The sequence below is a fragment of the Cavia porcellus genome, unplaced genomic scaffold (genome assembly GCF_034190915.1).
Source record: "Cavia porcellus strain 051 isolate PalLab524CR breed Dunkin Hartley unplaced genomic scaffold, mCavPor4.1 scaffold_19, whole genome shotgun sequence".
Classification (NCBI taxonomy): domain Eukaryota; kingdom Metazoa; phylum Chordata; class Mammalia; order Rodentia; family Caviidae; genus Cavia; species Cavia porcellus.
This window is the reverse complement of record NW_026947502.1, coordinates 58,196,962-58,212,560: the sequence shown is the minus strand read 5'-3', so window position 1 is coordinate 58,212,560 and position 15,599 is coordinate 58,196,962. Positions and strand designations below refer to the sequence as shown.

Genomic DNA, 15,599 nt, shown 5'->3' with positions numbered 1-15,599 from the left:
TTGCCATGAAAGAAAGATTATTAGTAAAAGCTTCTGAAATTTGAAAGGATGAATCAGGAAGGAAGAGCTATAGCTGTGGGAATACTTTTTCACACTGATTGTACTGCAAGTTTAATTTCCTTAACTTCTGTGAAGTTCAGGAATATTGATTTATGTAGGATCTTATGTATCTCTAAACCAAAGTAAAAAGACTTCCTCTAAAGGATTTTATAATTTAATGTGGTAATACCATTTGGAGCAATTTTACAAAATCTAATGTGTGTGTGTGTGTGTGTGTGTGTGTGTGTGTGTGTGTGTGTGCATGTGCATATGCATACATTCAACAGACATGAAAAACTTAACTTATTTTTATTTGGTTTTGTGGTTTTTATTGTTTGCTTTCTCTGGTTGTTTTATTTAGATATTTATTTTTCCCTGAGATAGGGTTTCACTGTGATGCCAGGTTGGTCTTCTGCGTTCAGCCTCCTGAGCACTGGAACTGTAAAGTCATTCCACTACACTTGGCTCTATCTAATTTAAAAATTTTAGCCATGATTCTGGCATAATCGCAGAAATGCAAAGCTCTCTGGTTTCTACGGAAGAGCTGACGCTTGTCATTGCCTCGCCTCCATATTTTCATAGGGATAGTATTTTTAGCTGATGGGGCAAGCTGAAATATTCCGCACAGGGTGAGGGCTGAAGCATTTTCATGAGTACCTGTGTGGGGAACCCCTAAGCTGACCACTGTCCCGGTGATTTCAGGGCAGGGATGGAAGAGGGATGGGCATTACCTGGTGTCTCCTAAGCCCATCTGAGTGGACAGAAGAGCCCAATGGTCGCAGCCTCGGGTTGTAAGGTTGGCATCCCTGAGCTCCACCAGAGCCACCAAGCAGCAGAGAGGCACTCAAGGTTCCACTGAGCCAAGGGAACTGAAGATCTAGCGGGAAACAGAAGGTGTGGCTTGGTCAGATGGAGGGTGTAGCAAGTGGAAGTGATCAAGTGGGAAGATCCAGGACCCCAGGAGCTGGAGATAAAATGATAAATAGAAGGAGAAGATGCTGTAGGCGATGACAGGAGGCTGGTTTTCAAAGGCGTCAGAGAAGGAAGATGGGCTCTGAAGGCAGCAATGGCCTCTAGAAAGCGTTTGCAGGAAGTGTCTTGTTTCTATTCATGCCTAATAAGGATGAAACAAAGGAGAAAAAGGGTGCCCCGTTTCTTGGATGAGGGCTTCGGGATGTGATATGCAAGAGCCTTCAGAGGAAATGACTTGGGGCAATCCTGAGATGCCCCAAGGAGGACATCGAAGATTAAGTTCAAAATTTTGTCACTGTGTGGTGTTAACACTCGACTGACCCACACATGGAACCTACAACTAAGGGGTGTGGGGACCCCAGTTAGGTGGACAGAAGCCATAGTAACAAAAGGGACACCTTGCACATACTGCAGACCTTGGGATTGTACCCAAGGCATGATTTCATTGGGGGGAGAATCGAGCTCTTTAACCAAATCTTCAAAAGGCAGAAAAAATAGGAAAAATTACAAAACCAAGAGAAAAATATAGTCAAGTCCTTACTGTGCTACCACAGAAAGTATCTTGAACACTAAATGGGAAATATGACTCACAACTGCTGGATCCTGATTCTCCCGGCCAGGAACAGGAACAAATACTGCAAAATGCTGGCATGAACTCTCAGGCGAAGAGAGGAGCTGAAGGGCAGTCCGCTTCCCGTCTGAGTCACGGCATCATTACTGCCAAAGAAAAACCATAATCGGTATGTGAAAAAGGAGATACGTATTAAGAGGATGCTGTAATAGGAGGAGGGGAGACTTGCCACAGAAATACACTCCGAGTCTGAGTCCAGATGTCTCAGGAAAGGGTTGGTAGGCAAGTCCTTTAAATGCTCCATGCCTGGAGTGGGGTGCTGTGGGAAGATGGGGCCTGCTGAGCGTTGGTGCTGAGAGTTCTTGACACTTAAGGAACATCAAATACAGTGATGACAGAAAGTCGAGGCAGGAAATGTTGGTTTCATTTTAAGCACAGGGTGGCAGCTTCACCTGAGATGGGGCACAGGCATTAAAGTGAGAGAAATGCATGCAAGGCTGGGGGTCTGTGTTGGGCACAGCTTATGATCAGCTGCTTCAGCAGTAAAACTACCTTTGAGATTTCCCAGAGGCTCCTGGGAAGTCACAAAGGTTCCTTTTCTTATGTAAGGAAGTGTCAGAAATGATTCCACTTGTTTGAATTGTCACTAATGACTAATTGAGGGGATGCACTGTCAAATCCAAGGAGATGCATGTATCTCCCTGGGTGAAATTTCTGTGAGGTCCACGTATGAATGTTTAAAAAGTTGCATTATGTGTGGGAAGGATCTAGAGACTCGGGAATCAGCTCACTGATTCTTTCGCCAGAGTCCTGGTGCTACTTGCCTAATGCGAGACATCACTTTCTTGTGAACAATCATCTTGTTCTTTAAACACTAATTTGGTCACAGTTTTACTTCTTTAATTTGAGCCCAGTATATTTTAGGGAAGTTGTTTTCTCCTGGGAATTTTCATCACTTATTTATGCATTTTGTTAATATACGATATTGAACACCTACTTCAGGTTTACTAAATTCTTTTGTAGTCTTAATATGTTTGTGGTAAATTCTAATTATGTATCGAGAATATATGCAGTTAATGCCACGGGTTATTTTTTATTTTATTTTATTTTATTTTTTTTTTAGCTTTTTGAGACAGGATCTTGCTATGCAGTTCAGCCTGGCCATGAGCTCACTTTGTAGCCCAGGCTGGTCTTGAGCTAGCAAGATCTTCCTGCCTCAACCTCCCAAGTTCTGGAATTACAGGCATGTATCATCACACCCAGCAACAGAATTTTTATAAATTGTGCCTAAAAATACTTTCTGCATATAGATTATATATATATATCCATTTTCTTAAATTGGTGTAGTATGTGCTGTTACTTGGAAATACTGTTTAAACATTGTACTTATAGATATCTTGAATAGAACTTTTTTAGATTGATTTTATTTTATATTGTATGCCATAGAAATAACTGGATTTTTCTTGTCAATTGAGTTATTAACATAATGAACTCTATTGAGACCATTCATCTTTGAAAAATATCAGTAAGTGAATAATAGGCATTTTTAGTATTTTTTTACCTGTGGATTAATTTTGAGGGGAGGGATATTTCACTTTACTCAGATGCTCCCATGAAATCCCTGCAGTTTTGTAGCTTAGAGTGTTCCTTTGTTGACAGGCAGCTGTCTTAGAGCCTAGTGGGGCAGGACTGTGGAAGATGCTTTGGGGTACAGATTTCTAATAGTGTGATTTAAACAACACTTAGATCCCACCATAGGACCAATCAGAATTTCCAGACATCTCATTGACAAGCAGATGTGTCCATGAGACAACCAATCCGAGACAAGATCAAGAAATGATCTAGTAGTCTCCTCCTCTCCTCCACAAACAAGACATTTCCAGATCCCCAGTGGGTGGCTGAAACTAAAGATCACATCACCTCCTAAAACTTAGTGGCATTAAGTGCACTGTGGCATTTTGACCTATGATGACAATAATTAACGTGAATTTACTTTCCTTTCTTTACAATTTTTTGAATATAAAATTCATTCTTACTGTGGATGTTAATAATTTCAGCATACTTTTTTTTGCTTATTAAATAAAGAACTTTTACTTTTTCACTTAAAGGGAACGCTTCACAGCTTATCTGTGGCATATACGAAGTATCAGCAACAATGTTCTTGAGCTTTGCAGCCATACTATGTAAAATAAGGGTTCACTGAACACAAACATTGCATCTTAGCCACTATGAATATGAAAACCAAGATGGTTACTGAATGCAGCAAGTGACTGATGAGCTGATTTAGTGGACAGCACGGATATATGGAAAAAGTATGGCTCAAGTGTGGCACAGAGGGATGACACAGATGTCACCATGCTATTTGGAATAGCAAACAATTTAAAACTTACAAATTGTTTCTTGCTAGAATTTTTCATTTAATATTTTTGGACCTTTGATGGCAGACAAGTTTTTGTAAAAAAAAAATTGAAATTTATATTCCTAAATTCATAATGAAACTATGGTAAACAGAAATGTACCATACCAAAATTGAGTGAGTTGATGCAGGATGATTGGGATTTTGTTTGAAGTTTTGTTAGTATTTTAAGGCTGTTTTCTGTATATCAATAATCTTTTCTCTTTAACCTGTCTGTCACTACTAACAATTCCACAGACTGTTTATTTCTTGTAAATGGAAGAAGAACTTCCTTCTCTTCCAGATTTGCCCTCTCAGATTTCCGAAATGCTTTCTGAACATACTTATTTGCATGGCAAGGCACACATTTGCATAGATCCAATGGAGCCTGCCTGCTGGAGAATAGAACATGATTGGAAACACTGATAACACAACCAAAGTTTGGCCCGGGATGTCACACTCCAGGAGGGTGCTTGTTTAATCAGGTACGACCTGGCACTTTTCAAGCAATAAGGCTGACTATCCGTAGCCAAGGCTGACAAAGTTCCTCTGAGGAAACCTGGCCTGAGCCCTGGCTTCACAGGCTTCCTGGCCTTCCAGGAGTGTAAGGAGGTGTCTTCCCGGGAGACTGAGGAATCACAGGGTGTTCAGGGAACCTCCAAGAAGATGGATGTTCCTGCCAAAGCAATGGGCTCTGCAGGGGAAATCTGGTGGTGAGTCCTTGGCTTGGCTTGTCTTCCGGAGGCTTTGAAGAGTACAATCTGAGGTTCGTTAGGAAAGCTTCCCACAGGGCCAGTGTAAGAAGCTCAGTATGTAAATCTCCATTCTGCAGTACTTCTGTAAATAGCCAGTGTAAATCAGACTCACTGAATGATTCAAACTAATCTTCCTTTGGGATTATGTGTGATCAAAATTGGGAAGGAGATCAGTGGGAAGCAGTTCTGTGCTTCAGTGGGAAACTGCAGCCTGCCCTTCTGGAGGTTCTGCGTCCAGCCTTGCGCATGTGTGCTGAGCTGCTTTGAATCCCTCTGTGAAGTGCGTGGAATGGATGGTTCTGCTGGCTCTGCTGTCTGGCTGCCAAGCTTTCTGTCTCTGTGGGAAGCAGATCTTCGCACTTTGCATGGATTTCCAACTCTTACCAGATTTTCTATCCTTCCAGTTTCCTTAACCAGCCAGTTACAACAGCCCCCAAGTAAACCTGAATTTTTCCTCTTGACTTCAATTAACTATGAACTAAAACCTAACTAACAAGATCCTTATTGAAACTCTAGACAGCCTTTTAACTGATCTTTCCCCTGGGATTTGAAGAAACATTTCAAGATGAATACTAAATACTTGTTACAAGGACAGCCATCCTGTCTGAGTCCTCTTGCTCAGCTCTTACACTGGTCAAGTCACTGTTGGGACCAGTAAGAAACTGCTATGAAATTCTTGCTTGTGGGTTCCCTTATTGGCGAAGTAATCAATATTGCGAGCACCATTATTAATATAATCAACATCTTAACTTGAAGAACTCTGTGAGTGGTTAGAGACTATGGTTTGGATATTGTTTGAGTGCACTCTCTTAAGTTCCATGTGTTGGAAAGGTGCTCCCTAGGGTGGCAGTGTGGGGGTTGGAGAGCTTTGAAGGGGTGAATTTCATGAAGGTCCTTCGGCCATGCGGATTCCAGTCTCAGAGTGCATTAATGCTGGTCTTGAGGAGCAGACCAGCTCCTGAGAGAATACATTTTTGTAAAGCAAATTTGGTCCCTGTCGTGCTTCTTCTCTCTCTTTCACCGTGTGATCTCTCCCCTATAGTACTTGCTTTTGTCATGATGCTGCCCACCATATTGTGATATAACCAGAAATCCAGACAGATTGTAGCTCTGTGCTTTTGCACTTCCAGACATGTGACTTAAACTGGATTTTTTTTTGGTCTACTATGCAGCATCAGCTATTTTGTTATAGTAGCCAAATGTAGAATTAGACACCAAAAAAAATGGTCAATCTGTATACAACATACGTCTGACCACAATCTCCAGAGCAACTAGTTTAAGAAGTCTTACAGCAACCATCATTTCCCAGATCAATTCAGACTGGTTAATAATTGCCAAGTTGTATAATATTTTTCCCATTTCTAATTTAGGAGCAAACAGAGGAAACCAAATATGCACTTCTCAGCAGCCACCGTAGATGGTCTGCTTGTAGTTAGCCTGCCCTTAACTCCCCAGCCTAAACAATGTCCATACCTGAAGCCTTCTCATTTCTTTCCCTACAGAGCATATACACTACCCTACCTGTCTTTGAGTGTCTGACAAACAAAAGTGAATTTGGGTGAGTATTTTTGTAGCAAACCTTGAATAAAGAGCTTCTGTTTATTCTCATATGCTGATTTTCAGTTATTTCCAGTTTGGAGAGTTGTAGCAAGAGATGCCTCTCACCACAGAGCCCAGCCTTCGACCGAGTGTGGAACCCTTGATGCCCTCTTGCTTGCTGCTCATCTTCTCCACAAAATCAACCAAGATTTTCAAGATTTATAAATGTCTCTTGTGGTTCAGTTTTGATTCAGTATGTAGATAACATTCTACTCCGTTCAGTGAACAAGTGGTAAAAATGTGGCAGCCGGGTCTGAGCTCGGCTCTCTCTGTGTTATATTCTTCACTCTTCATTCTGAGTTTGGTGCCTTGGTTTTGTTATCTGTTCCCATTTGTTTGACATCCTTGATAGATCCAAGTTATTGTTCTCATTGTTTTTGCTGCCATTTGTGCCACTGTTTGGATAATGCTGTGTAAATATGTAGCCTGTCATAAAAAGGACCACAGGTGTAACACAGGCCCAGGTGTCATAAGCCTATTGCTAATGACAGCCTCGCAGACCTGTGAGTTTTACTTCCTACCCCATTATTATATCATTTTGTCTGCCTACAGCCACTTACTTCACTGTAGTGGCTATGCTCTGCCTTTTTTTCCCCCCAGTGTGCCTCTGGATCAGGAGATAGACGTTTGTCTTTTCCTGGGGGAGGAGAGCCCTTCATATCTTTCCAGAACATCCACCAATATTTTCAAGATTTGTAAATGTCTCTTGTGATTCAATTGTGATTCAATATGTAGATGAGTTTTCCTTTGCTCAGTGAATAAAGAAACTAGTAAAAACTTACATTTATTTATTTTCAGCCCTCACTGAAAAAAATCATTTTTCAAAAGACAAATTATGAATTTCCAGAATACAGTCCATTATTTAAAGGATGGCCTTCTTCAGGAGATCAAAACACTCTCTCCTCTCAAAATGATGACTAAGATTTTAGGCTTCACTGGATGTTGCAGGGAGTGGTTGTATCACTTTATTGTTCAAAACAAAACAAAACAAACCTGATCTGGGAGTTCGAAGAACAGTTGCTCCTTAGCTGAAGAAGGCTCTTCAGCCTGTTCTCTCCCTAGGAAACTCTAATTACAAAAAGCTCTTCTGTCAGTTTCTACCTGTGTGCTCTGGACATGTCCTGAAGGTTCTACTCCAGTTTCACGGAAACTATGAAGACCTTTTGGCTCACTCTTTTTCACCCTGGACCTTGCTATACAAGCAGATCCCCTTGTCTTAAGGTATTAAGTACGACTATAGCGTTAATAGACTGAGTCCACAGAGCACTTTTCAGCCAACCAGTTAACATATTACGTCCTCTCTTCTTATATTACTATTTATCTCTCCTGCACCTTCTTAAAGTAGGGGAAATGCATGATTGTTTTGCTTCAGTTAGGGAACTTTACATATCTCATTTCACACAGTGAAAACCTGACCTGATACTGTGTTGATGGATCATCCCTGGAAACTGGCTCTGGAGGTTATTTAATAGGTTATGCTGTCAGACATCTAAGATACATCTATCAAGTACAGTCCTCTTTCTGAAGTAGAACCGGCCCAGGCAGCAGAACTTATTGTATCTGCTAGAGTTTGTCAACGAGCCAAATATTAGACAGTGAAGACAGACAGATGATGAAAATGAGATGAGGCCGTGCTGAGCTGTGGCGGTCTGGGATGCTGTGATGCCTCTGAAGGCACAGTGAGACCATAACAGGGGACACTGGCTCACTCGGAATTCAAGGGGCCTACGTGCCAACCTTAGAAACCAGACAGTTCTCTGCATAGCAGTGCTGGCTGCTCGGATTGTCTCTGTTTCCACTTCTGCGGCCTTGAACATTATCAGGTACTTTTTGCCCTAGATGTATCCTCCATTTTCCTGCACTCTGCTGGTATATTGAAGACTTAGTCAACACTGACAGTCCAGAGGAGTCTTTGTCTTAGCTCCAGGAGAGATCATTCTGATCGCCATGAACCGTGTTGCATTGTGTGTTTTATTTAATCCTTCACTATAAACTCGTCCATAAGATTGGGAGACTGATCAGCTCCCGATAGATGGATAGACAGATAAACCACAGATATGCCTTTTTAAGCAGAAGATGACTTATGCTTTCAAGACGGAGGATTTTTGTTCTCACCAAACAGGAGAAGAACCCCATGGGAAAATGAACAATGGAGTAAGGAATTTTGTATGCATCCCTACCTCCTTGCAATATGGCTGTTACCAAGATCAAAGTCCATGTGACGAGAGATAGACTAATGGAAACGCCAAACTTTATGCTAAATAATCTACCTTAACCAAGATTATGGTCACATCTAAACCCTCAAAGTTAAAATCTCTGGTGGGATTTTAAAAGGAGAAAAAAGTATATAGTTATATTCTTTATTGAAATTGTCTCCGATACTTTCAAGGTGGCCTTTGGTGATACCAGGCAATTTCAAATGTTAAGTCAATTTCCCCATGAAATCACTCATCAGATGAGTTAGTGTCATTAACACCATGAATGAGGAAACTAAACAAGAGAATGGACGTTATTTTCAGGTTGTGTGCTTCCTGTTAATAATGTGTGATCCTGAAAAAACTGAAAAGGTGGAACGAGGATCTTAAAGCCTAAACGGAACATTGATTGTCTTCAGGTAGATCTCAGCTTCCAACCTGTACAGCACTTGAATACATGTTAGTTGTTGTGTATTTATATGGACAGAATGGAACATTTTCTTGCTAAGAAGGTACAGCCTTCACAGAGCTTAAAAATTTTGCTTCATTTTTTTGTTTCTGTTTTGGGCCATTCTAAATTTTATTTTATTTTAATCTTTTATTTTATTTTTGAGACAGGGCCTAGCTATGTTAGTTCAGGCTGGTTTAAACTCACTATGTAGCTGTAGCTGGCCTTGAATTCACTGGGATTCCCTTGCCTCAGACTCCAGAGTGCTGGGATTGTAGGTGTCTATCACCAAGTCCTAAATTTTACATCAAGTGTATTAGAGTTTTTGTTGCTGCCACAAAATACCTGACACTTATTGTTTGTTGTTTATTTATTTTAGTACTTGGCATTGAACTAATGACCTTGTGCTTGCCAGGCAAGTATTGTGCCACAAGCTATATCCCTCGTCTGACACAGTTTAAAGGTGAAGAAGATTTTATTTTAGTTCTGAGTTCAAGATGTGTCCGTTTATGCATGGCCAGGTCACACACATTATGGTGGAAAGGCGTGTGGCCCAATCTCACTTCATGGCATCTGAGAAGCAGGGCAGGAGAGCAGCATTATTTAGAGGTATACCCTCTAAAGCCACAACCTGGTGACCCACCTCCATGTACACCCTGCCACCCACCAGCACAGTCCACTGTGCACATCACTGGATTGATCCCCATGACCCTATTACCTCCCTGGGCATCTCCTGATCCAGTCTATTTATCAGTTGTGCTTCACTGTCATGTAAGTGATGGGGACTCACTTAACAGAAACAATTATAAAAGAATTCTGCAATACTGCCTTTTATATAGAAAGCAATATGGTCCTCACTACCCATAATCTTCTGCAGAGGTTACAATGTGATTACATCTTTGTACTAAAATTTGCAAAACTTTCAGAAAAATCTTGAGTTCCCTTAGCCAAAGGTGCTCCCATTAGCTCCTGCAGTCATAAAGTTCCATCCATTCTGAGTTAGTAACAGAAAACAAGTTTTTGGGGACTTTTATCTCAAGGCAAAATATTTTGCAAAAGGTTTAGCTGCCATACTCAGTCCCGTCATCACTGAGTTAAAGCTACCTTTCCACTACATTTTCCTAAACTGTCTCTTCGTGAACTTTAACTGAAGCATTTCACATGCTGAAAGTGATTCGAGAGAAAAATTACTGTTGATTATTTTGGAAAGGATCTAATTAGGTACTGTTGATAAGAAACACAGTAGTAAAACTCCAGAGAGTTAGTATTTGGATAAATTCAGGACTGCACAGAAGTGGAAAACTGCTAAGGTGGAGATTTCACCTAGCGGTTTCTCGGAGCCTTACAGACACAGCTGATAATTTAAAGGAAATGTTGAGCCTAGACTTGTGCCATAAGAAGATGCTTTCAGACACTGGACAGCTTTTGCAAATTGTTGACTAAGACTTCTAATCCCTATCTTTAAAATTGCTAATAATCATTCTGTTCTTTTCTTATAGATGCTGGTCATTCATACCTAATGGCCCCTTTTCTCTTTTCTTCCTTCCTTATTAAAATCACTAGGTTAGAACATACTCATTTTAATACCATTTTAGATTGTCCTGAATGCAGCCATACTCCCCAGCCTTACCACTGCTGGGTGCCCATCTATCACCTGATCACTTGATCACCACCTCTGAGCAATCCCAGTGAGATGGTAAGGGGTTACAACGGATGGTGTTTCCACTAATAACCTACCCTCAACAAATCAACCTATCATTTTACTAAAGTCTATCTCTTTGAGGGAAAAAAGAATTATTCTAATCTATTAACCAAAATTCTAAATTTCAACTTCAATAACCTTCTTAGGGCAGTGGACCAAACATTTGTTATCAGCAAGGGATTAGTATAGCTCCAGATAGGTAACCCAGCCTGTCCACTGGCAATTGTATTCATGCTTTTTACATCAAAAGATTTTCACTCACTGAACTGATCATCAGTGTTTGACTTCTAGATATTTGCTTTAGTTTACCTTTATGTTACTATTTCTCTTTTTCATTTCAGCATACTTTTAGAAGACACTTCAAGATTCTAAGACACCTGACCTTTTGCCGGTACTCTCAGCAGATGGTTCAGAGTCTTATAAAGGAACAATACCCTCATGAGGCCTGCAGTGACTGTTCATTAGAACTGCCTTCCCTTCCCTGAAGGTATGTAGGTTTATTTTGTTGTTGTTGTTGTTGTGTGGTGGATTAACTCATAGTCAACTTGTAACACTGAACTGAAATGAATCAGCATGGTTCTGGGTGTGGAAGGCTCACTTGAGGACTGGTGCCAATAATATACCAAAGCCCCCTAAAACTCAAAAAACAAAAACCAAACTGGAGAAGCTTGTCATACTGGTTTTCCTGATATGAACTCAGCTGTTCTTATCACTGGAGTGGCTTGGGTTCTTTCTATCACCGAGGATGGCTGTGGTTCTCTTCAGGGGAGCTCTGGTCCTTAACCTCGAGCATAAAACTTCCTGGCTCCAGTGCAGATCCCTCAGCCTGCTGGCACAGACCCGTCAGCCTGCTGGTGCAGATTTTATAGCTTCCATAATTCATCTTTGGGTCTTCTCAGTATAGAGCCTTAGACAGGCTTGCATGAGACATTTTTGTGGGCTCTAAGCCTTCAGCTAGACTCATAGAGGACATTATTGTGGGATCCAGCTCCTCAGCTGGATTCTTTGGGTCTCTAGTACATGAATAGATTTCCTGTACTCTTCTGCATTTGACTCTTTCGGTGACTATTATAAAATAATCCTATAAATGATGTACCCTGTATTATATCTATTCCTTTGTGTAGGAGATGACCCAGGAAATTCTCCTTGAATGCAAAACGATTGCTTCGGCATTAGGCATTAGTTTAACTGAACCCTGTCTCCATGTGCTTATATGTACAGAACTGGCAATGCTATTTCCTTCCCCCTTCAATTGGCTCTCAGCAATGAAAATAAAGCTAGCTGAGGCACTGACACATAATCCTTGGGCCCAGCTGACAGTTTCCTGTTTCCTTGCACTGTGTTTCCTATAAACAGCTGAACACAGAGGGATGGCAGAGCCACATAGCTCCAGAAATATCAACTGAATTCTGACCACAAGATAATAGGCTATGGCTTCCCAGGGCACAAAAGTTTACATATCAGAATCTGAAGCAACAGCCTCCTAAATCATTCAAATGCTACCTTGATCAAGTTATGCAGAGTGGTCTTTCTTCATACCCTTCTCCCTGCATTTTGCAAAAGTTCTTGCTCTCTACCTGACTGGCTCAGTTTACAAACTCATGGAATTTCTGCCAATCTCACTGTCACTCAGTCTTGAGCTACTGCCTTTTTTTATGAGGTAATACATTCTGGATGAGGCCATGGATCAAGGCCTTGTTCCATATATCCTCACCTGGACCAGACTTAGAACCCCTTGGCTGCCTGTAACTTTGAATATATCTTAGTGTCTTTATTCTTGCCAGGGATTGCACTGGATATGGAAGATCTGAATTAACTCACCAAGATTTCAATAATGTTTCAATGGGATTACAACTACAAACTTCCCAGACCGTGAAGAGGACAAAAAGGAATTATAATATTTGGATTATGATACCCTTGTATACTCTAACTACAACATTCAGCAACTGTTGTATTCATTCATCTTTTACAAAAGGAGAACTGACAATGTTGAACTTTCCCTGAGGTTTATGTTCCTGGGAAACAGTGATGATTAAGAAATTCACTCATCATTGTCCAAGAAAAGATAAAAGATAAGATGAAGGTCCATAATACATGTGTATCAGCGCCTGTGGCCAACTGTGTTTTTGACAGTGGGGAAGAACAGTCTTTTTAATAAATGATTGTGAGACAAGTGAATAGCTACAAGCAAAACAAGGACTTAAATTCTCACTTCACAGCATAAGTAAAAGGTGATTAGGTCAAAGTAAAATTAGATACCTAAACCCAAAAGCTAAAACTGTAAACATGTTGCAGAAAAAAAGGTGACTCTTCATGACCTCAGATCTGTGATGGACATCAAAAGCACAAGCATCAAATGAAAAATATTGCTAAAATGAGCATAATATAAATGATAAAAAAATTACCTTCAAAGGATAGTATCAGGATGTGCTCGATAGCTGAGTGCTTGCCTGCCACGTGGGGGTCCCTGGCTTCGAAAGCCCAGCACTGCACACTCACACACATGAGTGAGAAAAAACCACAGGCTCTAGAGATTCTTATACATTATATATCTGATAGAGAAATTTGTGTCTTGGAAATAGAAAGGACAGTTACAACACAATAAAAAAACAAGTCACATAACCTAAACAAAAGTAGAAAAATATCTACACAAATATGTCTGAAAGGGAGAGGAAGGAACATCCAATAAGCATATGAAAAGATGCTCTGTGCTGTTAATCATTAAGTAAATGCAAATCACAGTGGAAATTACACCCCACCTCAGCATCAAAATAGCTAAAATTGAAGTGTTGACAAGGACCCGGAGGAACGAAAATCTTGTGGACTTCTAGTGGAAATATAAAATAATGCAGGAACTAGCGCAGCAACATGTCAATTTTCTTCAAAGTTAAATATAGATTTATCATTTGATACAGACACCCACTGCTAGCATGGCCAAGAGAAATGCAAACACGAAAACTTGGACGCAAGTGTCTGTGGCTGGAGTTTTCATAGTAGCTATAATGTTGAAATCAACTTAAGTATCAATTAATTGGTGAATGGGTAGAAGACTATGTGGCATATCCATACAGTGGAATATTATTTCAACATTAAAAGGAATGAAGCATTGATACACACTGCAACTTGGATGACCTTGAATACATTCTGCTAAGTTAGAGTACCAGTCACAAGTGACAGCATATGAATGATTTGCTTATATATAGCGTCCAGAATAAACCCAGAGGGAAAAACGTCAGCTAAAAGTTGCTTAGAGATGGGAGGGCTGAGGTTGTGGATATAGTAGGCAAACGGTAATTTGTTTTTGAGATGATGAAACTTCTCTAAAATTGCCTGTAGTGATAGGTTCTAAATACATCAGTATACTAAAAACTGTTTTAAATGAACAAATTCTGTCGTTTGTTAACTGTTATCTCAATAAAACTGTTAGAAACAAAGAAAGATGAATGATGTATGTTAGCAGTCGGGAGCCCATTGTGAACTATCAGTGCCCATGATTTTTCCTATTTCACATCGTTTTATGAGTCATTTGGAGAGTACCATGTTGATTTTGTCTGACGCATTCATATAATTCATTTTAGCTGGAGACTTGACAGACTAGAAGACATAAGATGATGTCTCTTACCTGTCTGACCGCCTGCTGCTGGCTTTTCACTGGGAAACTTTGCTTTTTTCCCACATGACCCTTCATCTTTTGGTAGCTAAACTCATTTTCCCTTCATGGCTGTCTCTGAGGAGTGTTCTGAGAAAATAAAACCAGAAGGTGTAAGATATGTTAAGTCTCACCTGGGAAATCAAATTTTCATTTCCATCAGTCTGTTGGTCAAAGCAAGACTCGAGAAAATGGTGAGAAAACCTTCAGCTCATACTCAAGAAGATGGGGATAAAAACTTTACAACTGGATGGGTGGCTGGGCGGTCACATTGTAATATAGCTCTGTCTTACTAATTTACCACAGTTTCCTTAGGATTTTGAACTTTATCTTTTAGTGATTGGGACAACCCCAAAAAGACCTCAAGTGGAGTAATCTATGATCAAGTTTGTGTTTTTAGGAAAATGACTACATGTGAAAGAATAAGAGGAAAATCTGAAGTTAGGCAAAAATGAGTGTATTCATAATAATAATAAAATAATTTATTTAGAGATGACAAGGTATTGAACAAAGACTGAATGGGGGTAAATCTTAAGAATTTTTGACTCCGATTTGGCAGACATCTTTCCCAATTATAAACAGCATAGCTCATAGCACTAGACTGTATGTGTGTGCATAAATTATGTATCACCTGAATAGTAGAAAATAAGGGAACAATAAACAGAATTTAGCGTGATGATTTTTGTGTGCTTTTATAGCATAAGCTGCTACAAATTTTCTGAATTTTCTATTTTTTTTTTTTTTGTCTTTTTTGAGACAAGGTTCCACTAGGCAGTTCAGGCTGGACTGGAACTCACAGCAACCCTCCTATCTCAGCCTTCCAAGTGCTGGAATTATAGGCATGGGCCACCACGCCTGGCTCCTGAATTCCTACTGAATGGTGGGCTCATATTTGCTTATAAAATTGATAGAGAGTCAGAGGGGGTGTAGTAGGGAGAGAGGGAGGAAAAGAGCGAGGGAGGGAGAGATCAATGATTATAGCTCAAAGATGAAAGTAGAACATGATATAAGACTTTTGTGTACCGCATCCATGATAAAAACATAACACGCCTCCTCACAGCGAATCTCAAGCAGGATGAGCTTGTATGCAGCGTTTCCCAAACCCTCTTGATCTTGAATTCTTTGCCCACATATACACTATGGGAGATACCTAGGAAATTAACATTCACAGAAGAGGGACTTGAGTTATAAAATGTGAAACAAATTTGATTTTCTTTCTTATTCCAAGGTTTATATTTTTCTTTTATTTTTAAGTGGTTTAAAATAATTTTCCT

General features: G+C 40.1%; 1 long non-coding RNA gene across 1 annotated transcript; it reads left to right on the top strand.

Annotated features, from left to right (window-relative positions):
* Positions 1–733: 733 nt before the first annotated feature.
* Positions 734–15,264, top strand: LOC134471731 (uncharacterized). The gene is made up of 4 exons (XR_010041322.1): positions 734–1,751; positions 6,235–6,290; positions 11,018–11,163; positions 12,461–15,264. It is a non-coding gene; the product is annotated as an uncharacterized LOC134471731 (long non-coding RNA).
* The last annotated feature ends 335 nt before the right edge of the window (positions 15,265–15,599 follow it).